The following is an 8,604-nucleotide window of genomic DNA, read 5'->3' on the forward strand; positions in this document are numbered from 1 at the left end:
ATAGGTATCACAATTTTTGGATCCATTCATCTGTGGTGGGGCATGTGGGTTGTTTCCATATCTTAGCTATTGTGAACAGTGCTGCAATAAACATGGAGGTGCACGTGTCCTTGTATATTGGTTCCTGTTGTTCAGGGTAAATGCCTAGAACTGGTATGACTGGGTTGTAAGGGAGGTCAATCTTTAGCTTTCTAAGGACCCTCCAGACTGCTTTCCAAAGTGGTTGTATAAGTGTACATTCCCACCAGCAGTGTAATAGGGATCCTCTTTCTCCACATCCCCTCCAGCATTTGTCGTTGGCTGATTTGTGGATGTGGGACATTCTGACTGGGGTAAGGTGGTATCTCAGGGTTGTCTTTATTTGCATTTCCTTCACCACCAGGCATGATGAACATTTCCTCATGTGTTTCTTTGCCATTTTTATTTCTTCATTTGAGAAGTCCCTCTTTAGTTCCCTTGCCCATTTAGTAATTGGTTTGTTAGGTTTGGGAGGGATTAGTTTCTTGAGCTCCCTGTATATACAGGATGTTAACCCCTTGTCTGATATATTGCTGGTAAATATTTTTTCCCAATTAGTTGTCTTTCTAGCTTAGTTGCGATAGATTTAGCTGTGCAGAAGCTTTTTATTTTAAGGTAGTCCCATTTGTCGAGTCTCTCTCCAACTTGTTGTGACCCTGGGACTCTGTTCAGGAAGTTCCTTCCTGTGCCTATTAGTTCAAGTGTCTCTTCTTTTTTTTTGTTTTTTCAAGTGTCTCTTCTACTCTGTCCTGCAGTAGTTTCGGAGATTGAGGTTTAATGTTAAGGTCTTTAATCCATTTTGAGTTGATGTTGGTGCATGGTGATAGGCTGGGGTCCACTTTTAGCCAAATTTATTTTCTTGTTGTTTTTTTTTTGTGGTCATTGGACTTGAACTCATGGCCTGAGTGTTGTCCCTGTGCATTTTCGCTCAAGGTTGGTGCTCTACCACTTAGCTACAGTGCCACTTCCAGGTTTGTGGTAGTTTGTTGGCGATAAAGAGTCTCAAGGACTCTGTCCTCCACACACTGATTTCTAACTGCAATCCTCAGATTTCACATTCCTGAATTGGTAGGATTAGAGGCCTGGTCCACCAATGCCGGGCTAGCACCTGAGTATTTTCACCACTGCTCATTGGAAGATTTCAATTCTTTTTCCTCCAGAACACTTGCCAAGCACAGTTCTCTCTGGATGGCAAACAAGCAAATACTGAGGCACCCTACACGTGTAAATCCTAGCTACTGAAAAGTCTGAGATATGAGGGTAGTGGTTCAAGGCCAGCCCAGTCAGGAAAATCTGGGAGACTTTTACTCCCAATTAACCACAAAAAATGCCATATGTTAAGTTGTGGCTCAAGAAGTAGAGCTCTACCTTGACCAAATACCTCAGGGATAGACTTCAGGCCCTGAGTTCAAGGCCCAAGACCAGTGCACATGCACACACACACAACTTAATAACAACGTTCTCAAACCTAGCAAGGTGCCATCCTAATCCCTTAATGTCATGCTTTGTTATGATAACTGGAAAAGTCTAACCTCTGGCATGGGCTGCAGTCCATGTTGGTAAACAGCATCTGAAAATAGTAATTGGCTCACAGCCAGTCAGACCAACCCAGACGGGAAGCAGGAGTGACGTGGTGCAGGCACATGGCTCCTACTCCTCTATTCACCTAGACTGGAATCAGAGTGAGGTGACACAGGCAAGCAGTCCCCACTCACCCAGACCGGATGCCAGAGTGAGGTGCCAAGGGCACCAAGCCCAGACTTATCCAGCCAGGAAGCAGTAGTGAGGTGATGCAGGGACATGGCCCCTACCCACCCAGACCAGAGGCAGTGGTGAGGTGACACAGGCACCACGGCTTCTACTCCCCAACTCACACAGACCAGAAGCAGGAGTGAGATGACACATGCACGCGCCCCCCACTCATCTAGAGTGGAAGCAGGAGAGAGTGAAATGGGCATGTAGCCCACACTCACCCAGACCAGAAGTGGGAGTGAGGTGGTGCAGGCATATGGCTCCTACCTACCCAGACCAGAAGCAGGAGTGAGGTGACAGGGGCACAGGGATCCCCTTACCTTCCCCCAAACTGGAAACAGGAGTGAGGTGACACAGCATGCGGCCCCTACTTATCTAGCCAGGAAGCAGAAGTGAGTTGATGGTCTCATGCTACACCAGAAGCATGATCCTAGCATTCCGGGCAGCCCCCTTCTCTCCTGGCCTTTGTGAATGACTGCTAGGTTCCATGATGCACTCCGGAGGTCAAGGGGCTGGAGCCAAGGTTGCTGCTGCCCTCCCTCAACTGTTACTGCATCTGTTGCAGCTATGGTAGCAAATTTAATAAGTTCTAATTCACAGACCATATACTATGAACTATTAGTGTCTTCAGGTGCCATGTTCCACTTGCTAGTCACTTAATTTTATAGTTGCCAATGTCTTAAGTGTTCACTGACTTGTAAATATGCTGGAATGGAAATCCTAATATCACTGATGTCTTTTAATTTCTAGGAATGATAATTTTGAAATGACCCTTTCTGAAGAGAAGAGGAGGGAACATAGACCCAACTGTTGAAGAGTGTCTTTGGGTGACACTATTGGCCCAAGAATGAGTCAACACATCTGGTATCCAGTTGTTTTGGTGTTAGTCTTTGGGTCATGTTTTCTGTTTGGCCTTGGAGAGTCTTAGGCTTCTCTTTGTAGACACAGAAGATGGGAAAGTAATTGCCAAGGCTTATATATTCAGGTCAGGAGCCATTTACTTTCTGCCCTTCTGAAATGGCATCTCACTACATAGCCAAAATGGCCTTGAACTTGTACTGCTTCTGCTTCAGCCTCCCAAGCGATGGAACTACAGGCTTACCATACCATGCCCAGCTATCTCTCATGGACCATTTGAAATAGAAAAATCATGACACGTGTGCTATATCTACTAAGAGACTTGTGCAAAGATCAAATAATATACAACCCAGTTGTTAAGAATATAGACTCATATTAAACTGAATTTCAAATTCAATTTTGGTTTCTTACCTGCTTTTGGTTAAAGAGGTAGACACTATATCACTGAGCTTTATTCACTTGTACAGAAATGTGAATGGTGCCAGGAACAGGTGGCTCATGCCTATAATCTTACTTAGGAGGCTTAGATATAAGGCTTGTGTTTCGGCAGAAAAGTCCCCATTAGGACAAGAGCCAAACTGATGAGCCAGATACTCTTCTGAAAAATGGTTTAATATGGTAGATTGTTTCCCACATGTCAGTTTGTCATTCTGCTTCTAGTCAGAAAATTTATAAGGTTCAGAGAAGGATTCAAGCTCTCTGTTAAACCATACTGTAGCCATTTTGATTTTTATTAAAGGAATAATGAATTTAAACATTGGTAGCTCATGCCTATAATCCTTGCTGCTTAGGAGGCTGAGATCTGAGGAACATGATTTCAGGCCAGCCAAAGCAGGAAAGTCCATGAGACTTGTCTCCAATTAAGCAGTGATAAACCCAGAAGAAGAGGTATGGCTTAATAGAGTATTATTCCTAAAGAAAAATCTCTATTTAAGCTGCCCTAAAACTTCAGGTCATATGTTGGGACATTGCCACCTACAATGCTGCTGGACCCTGCCTTCCTTTGGTGTGTTTGCCTAGAGCCTGGCTTTCACTCCTGTGGATATAGGCTGTTTAGCCCTCAACCTTGGGGGTGGCATGATCTGTGTATGGAATATATTGCCCAGACAAACAACTATGATGTAAGCAATGATTGACAAGGTGTTAAGTCCAAAGTTACAATGGTAAGGATGTATTCTGTTTAGCTTTTTTCTTTAGTTAATTGCTTTTTGTTGTTGTAAAGATACTATACAGAGGGTTACAGTTACATGAGTGAGGTAATGAGTACAGTTCCTCTTGAACATTGTTACCCCCTCCATTGTTTTCCCCCTACCATCCCCTCCCTCTCTCCCTTCCCCGAGGTTCTTTTTTTTTTTTATTGTGATTAAGTGATTACATAATTTCCGGAATTTCACAGTTTTGTGGAATAATGATGCTCATTTAAAGTCACAAGTTCATTCTAACTTTCCTGGAGCAAATTGTCTATCACAGTCTGTAACATATAACGGTGTAGTTAATTGCTTTTTAAAGTTTATATGCTTATTTAATGTACTCTAGGAAATCAAAAGTTAATATTTGGGATTTTTGGTGCAATTTGCAATTAGGCAAGTAAGAGCACCCATTGTCCCCAAATTCAACATTTAAAATTATTAAAACTTTGTTCAGATGTTTTAGTCATCAGAAATTTGAGCCAGGGATGTAATGCTTGCTGCTGGGTCTTGACTGATACAGAGAGGATTATGATTTGATGTTAGCCCAGGAAAAACATTCAAAATGTTAGATCTCAATCAACATCTGAACCCAATGCATTGTGCTTCTTAGGTAAAAAGAAGGATTGTCGTCCATACCGGCCTGATCACAGACATAAAACCCTACCACGAAAATGGCTAAGCCAAGCTGGGCGCAGGTGGCACATGCCTGTAATCTTAGCTACACAGGCTCAAACAGTAGAGCCCTTGCCTTGAGCTGAAGAGCTCTGGGACAACACCCAGGCACAGAGTTCAAGTCACATAACCAACAAAAGAAAAATGAGGGCTGGGAAGGTAGCTCAGTGGTAGAGCGCTTGTCTTGCATGCCTGAGGGCCTGGGTTCGATTCCTCAGCACCACATAAGCAAAAAGAAAAAAGCCGGAAGTGGCGCTGTGGTTCAAGTGGTAGAATGCTAGCCTTGAGCTGAAGAGCTGAAGGACAGTGCCCAGGCCCAAAGTTCAGGCCCCATGACTGGACCGCCCTCCAAAAAGAAAGAAAGAAAGAAAAATGACTAAAGCCAAAAAAAGCAGATGTATGGATCATCTGGTAGAGTACCTACCTAAAATGCATGAGGCCCTGAGTTTAAGTTCTAGGATAGAAATGGGGAAAGGATGTGAAAGAATAGAAGGAAGAAAAGAAGGAAGGGAAGAGTTATTCTGTATATTGTACTTGCTTAGCTATTTCATTAAGGTGGCTTCTCATTCCTTTTTCTTTTCTTTTTTTTTTTTTTTGGTCGGTTGTGGGGCTTGAACTCAGTTCCTGGATCCTGTCCTTGATCTTTTTGCTCAAGGCTAGTGCTCTACCGCTTTGAGTTACATTGTAACTTTTGGTTTTCCGTGGTTAATTGGAAATAAGAATCTCATAGATTTTCCTTCCTAGGCTCGTGTTGAACCTTGATCCTCAGATTTCAGCCTTCTGACTCGCTAGAATTATAGGTATGAGCCATTGGCTCTGGTTACTCATTTGTTTTCTTTCTTTTTATTTGTAAGTCATGGGACTTGAACTCTGGGTGCTGTCCTTGAGCTCTTCAGCTCAAGTGAAGTGCTCTACCACTTGAGCCAGAGCCCACTTCTGGTTTTCTGGTGGTTAATTGAAGATAAGAATCTCATGAGCTTTCCTACCTGGGCTGGCTTTGAACTGCAATCCTCAGATCTCAGCCTCTTGAGTAGTTAGGATTACATGTGTAAGCCACCTGCACCCAACTTCCTCATTTATTTTCTCATGGTGAGTTGTAGCTGATTTCTCTACTCCTTGTAGTTCCTAGAAACTACAAAGTAAGCCTAGAGGTACCTCATCCTTTACAGTATCCTTAGGACCAAGTGACTGCTGAGTGCAGGAAAGGAGACGAGGGCAGTATAAAATACAATGCTATTTATCTATCTATCCATCCATCTAACTATCTATCCAGAAAAGAGCACTAACACAGTCCCCCACTACCACAAATTATGCAGTCGAATTTCCCACATTTGGGGAAATCACGGGGTCAGCACATCTGGAGTGCAATAGATAAGCCTTGCCCTGGGAAAACCACCTTCGTGATCATGGTATCTCCCCTGCCAGGTAAGTGACAATGCTGACTTGGTATTTAAAAAACTAACAAATACATGAGAGTAGTTCACATTTGTAATCCTAGCTACTCAGAATGCTGAAATCTGAGGATTAAGCTTTAAATACTAGATAAATTTTGCTGAATTTTGATTAAAGCTCCTTTGGTGTTTTTAATTGTAGGTTTATTTATTTTCTTGTTTTACTGTTTCTTACTGTGACTACCAAAAAGATGAGTGACTTCCGTTGCTTGTATTCCTGGATTACTTTGGAGGTGCTCTAAGACTTCATTAGAGGCCAGACTTGTTCTACTCAGTTGAGTAGCCAGCCACAAAGCTGTAAGTAACAATTCTTACAGTAAGCAAAATTACATAAAATTAAAAATTCAGACACACAGTTACACTAGCCATATTTCAAATAAAAATAGAATTCAAATTTCAGTGAATGTTAGTAAAGTTTTAATGCATTCATTCTATCTGTGTCCTCTGTCACACTGCCACAGAAGAATGTAATACTTACGGCATATCATGTGGCTCCCAAGGCCTGGACGTACTTCGTTCCTTTACAGAAAATGTTTGCCTGACCATGTACCCTAATGAATATCATTTATTATGCAGAGCTACCCTCTTTTCTATATGCAGTTATTTCTCCCTCGCCTTTTCTCCCTCCCTCTCTCTTCCCTCACCCAATCTCTCCCTTTCCTTGTTTTAGGGATCAAAACTCATGCATGGTAAGCTGCTAAGCTGAATCCCAGCCCTGTGTATGATTTTGTGTTTGGTGAGGGGGTACTTTTTCAGGGCTTGAACTTCGGCCCTGGACACTATCTCAAATCCTCTTTCTTTCTTTCATTTTGTCAGTCATGGGGCCTGAACACTGAAATCTGGGCCTGGTCACTGTCCTTCAGCTCTTTAGATGAAGGATAGTGCTTTACCATTTGACCCACAGCACCACTTCTGGCTTTTTCCTACTTATGTGGTGATGAGTAATCAAACTCAGGGCCTCACGCATGCAAGACAATCACTCTACCCTTAAGCAACCTTCCCAGCCCTCATTCTATTTTAAAAATAAAGAAAATTCAAAACATGCCTTTTATGAATCCTCATCCAATTTATTAAAACATATTGTATGTTCTTTAAGCTGTTTTTAAAATGTTTTAGTGTAAAAATATTGTACAGAAGTTTTACAGTTACTTGAGTAAAGTAGTGAGTACATTTCCTAGCGAGCATTGTCACCACCTCCTTTCTTTTCCTCAAACATCCCTTCCCTCCCCACCTTCCCAACACCTCCCACCCCCCACCAATGTTGTAAAGTTTGTTTACAACACAGTATTTTGTACATCTCATTGTTACAATGGGTTAAACTGTATCCTTATTTAAGTATCTTGTTATGTACATACAAGACGCAGCTCACCAGAAACAAATACAGTGAAAACAGGAGTAATACCCTGGAGGAAGAACATACCAGAGAAACAAAAAAGAAATCACATAGTACATTATAAATATGCTAAAAACAATAGCAAGGAAGAAAAAAGCAGTGGAACTCCGGTATTGGGGTTTATTTCACTTAACATCATCCTATATGGTCATATGTACATAGCTTTTGATCTTTTCTTCTTGTCTAGACATATACTAGTTATTGCAAAAAAGGGAAACTATAGGACCTACGTTTTTTGGCGTCTGGCCTACTTCACTTAATATATTATTTTCCAAGTCTTTCTATTTCCTAACAAGTGGGTGATGTAATTCTGATGGAGGCATAGAATTCTATTATATATATATATATATATATATATATATATATATATATACACACACACACACACACACACACACACACACACAAACATATATATACATATGTGTGTATACATACATACATATACACACACACATATATATACATATGTGTGTGTGTGTATATGTATGTATGTATACATATATATACATCACATTTTCTTGATCCATTCATCTACTGAGGGACATCTGGGTTGGTTCCATATCTTAGCTATGGTAAATAATGCTGCAATAAACAGTTGTGCTGGTAGCTTTAATATAGCCTTGTTTGTGATCATTTGGGTAAATGCCCAAAAGTGGGATTGTTGGGTCATAGGGAAGCTCTATGTGGAGTCTTTTGAAGAATATCCATACTGCTTTCCAAAGTGGATGAACAAGTTTACACTCCCACCAACAATGCAGTAAGGTTCCTTTTTGACCACATCCCCTCCAGCATCTGTTATTATTAGAGTTCTTGATTATAGCCATTTTAACTGGGATGAGGTGGAATCTCAACGTTGTCTTGATTTGCATTTCTTTTATGGCTAGAGAAGTTGAGGATTCCTTCACGTGTCTATTGGCCATTCTTAGTTCCTCTTCAGAGACCTTTCTCTTAAAGTCTTCTTTAGCCCACTTATTTATGGGGCAGTTGTTTCTTTGAAGATTTGTTCCTGGGGAATTTAAGTTTTTGAGTTCTAAATATATTTTAGATATGAGACCCTTGTCCATTGTATGGCTAGTGAAGATCTTCTCCCAGTACTTGGGCTTTCTATTGATCTTGCTAGCTATGTCCTTTGCCATGCAGAAGCTCTGCAGTTTCATGCAATCCCATTTGTCCAACCTTTCTATGATTTGATGTGTTTCTGGGTCTTTATTAAGAAACTTTCAGCATGTGCCAAGGAACCTAGAGGTTCTCCTCTTCCTTCCTGTAT

General features: G+C 41.3%; 1 non-coding gene across 1 annotated transcript; it reads right to left on the reverse strand.

The window, feature by feature from the left end:
- Positions 1-5,760: 5,760 nt before the first annotated feature.
- Positions 5,761-5,923, reverse strand: LOC122095349. Its single transcript, XR_006145107.1, has one exon. It is a non-coding gene; the product is annotated as a U1 spliceosomal RNA (small nuclear RNA).
- Between the last annotated feature and the right edge of the window lie 2,681 nt (positions 5,924-8,604).

Source organism: Dipodomys spectabilis, unplaced genomic scaffold (assembly GCF_019054845.1).
Source record: "Dipodomys spectabilis isolate Male_0828 unplaced genomic scaffold, ASM1905484v1 ptg000344l, whole genome shotgun sequence".
NCBI classification, from domain to species: Eukaryota; Metazoa; Chordata; class Mammalia; order Rodentia; family Heteromyidae; genus Dipodomys; species Dipodomys spectabilis.